The sequence below is a fragment of the Triticum dicoccoides genome, unplaced genomic scaffold (genome assembly GCF_002162155.2).
Source record: "Triticum dicoccoides isolate Atlit2015 ecotype Zavitan unplaced genomic scaffold, WEW_v2.0 scaffold147086, whole genome shotgun sequence".
Lineage (NCBI taxonomy): Eukaryota > Viridiplantae > Streptophyta > Magnoliopsida > Poales > Poaceae > Triticum > Triticum dicoccoides.
Window position 1 is genome coordinate 1 of NW_021204627.1, and position 1,160 is coordinate 1,160.

Here is a 1,160-nt window from a genome sequence, read left to right on the forward strand (position 1 = left end):
GGCCAAAGCAATGTACAATCGTCTTTGTAGTGGAGCTGGGAGGGGCAAGGATAAGGGACGAAGACCGGGGTAACATGTCGGATGCGATCATACCAGCACTAAAGCACCGGATCTCATCAGAACTCCGAAGTTAAGCGTGCTTGGGCGAGAGTAGTACTAGGATGGGTGACCTCCTGGGAAGTCCTCGTGTTGCATTCCCTTTTTAATTTTTTTCGCGCCGCTTGCAAAACAAAACGCACGTGTAAGTAATATATTTACCGTGTTTTATTATTTTGCACGAGTGCGGTAAGTCATAGCTGGGTGCTCACGATTCACGGGTCCAGCGTCGGCGTTGTGGCGCGGCAAGCGTGCACTGGTGCGATTGAGAGGGAGGGGTGGAAACCGCGTTAAACTCGTCTCCGTAGTTGAGAGGGAGCGGCCAAAGCAATGTACAATCGTCTTTGTAGTGGAGCTGGGATGGGCAAGGATAAGGGACGAAGACCGGGGTAACATGTCGGATGCGATCATACCAGCACTAAAGCATCGGATCCCATCAGAACTCCGAAGTTAAGCGTGCTTGGGCGAGAGTAGTACTAGGATGGGTGACCTCCTGGGAAGTCCTCGTGTTGCATTCCCTTTTTAATTTTTTTCGCGCCGCTTGCAAAACAAAACGCACGTGTAAGTAATATATTTACCGTGTTTTATTATTTTGCACGAGTGCGGTAAGTCATAGCTGGGTGCTCACGATTCACGGGTCCAGCGTCGGCGTTGTGGCACGGCAAGCGTGCACCGGTGCGGTTGAGAGGGATGGGTGGAAACCGCGTTAAACTCGTCTCCGTAGTTGAGAGGGAGCGGCGAAAGCAATGTACAATCGTCTTTGTAGTGGAGCTGGGAGGGGCAAGGATAAGGGACGAAGACCGGGGTAACATGTCGGATGCGATCATACCAGCACTAAAGCACCGGATCCCATCAGAACTCCGAAGTTAAGCGTGCTTGGGCGAGAGTAGTACTAGGATGGGTGACCTCCTGGGAAGTCCTCGTGTTGCATTCCCTTTTTAATTTTTTTCGCGCCGCTTGCAAAACAAAACGCACGTGTAAGTAATATATTTACCGTGTTTTATTATTTTGCACGAGTGCGGTAAGTCATAGCTGGGTGCTCACGATTCACGGGTCCAGCGTCG

At 50.9% G+C, this 1,160-nt stretch overlaps 3 non-coding genes across 3 annotated transcripts; all 3 read left to right on the forward strand.

Moving 5' to 3' along the window:
- The first annotated feature begins 79 nt into the window (after positions 1-79).
- Positions 80-198, forward strand: LOC119343929. Its single transcript, XR_005166345.1, has one exon. It is a non-coding gene; the product is annotated as a 5S ribosomal RNA (ribosomal RNA).
- Positions 199-495: 297 nt separating this feature from the next.
- On the forward strand, positions 496-614 carry LOC119343930. Its single transcript, XR_005166346.1, has one exon. It is a non-coding gene; the product is annotated as a 5S ribosomal RNA (ribosomal RNA).
- Positions 615-911: 297 nt separating this feature from the next.
- Positions 912-1,030, forward strand: LOC119343928. Its single transcript, XR_005166344.1, has one exon. It is a non-coding gene; the product is annotated as a 5S ribosomal RNA (ribosomal RNA).
- The last annotated feature ends 130 nt before the right edge of the window (positions 1,031-1,160 follow it).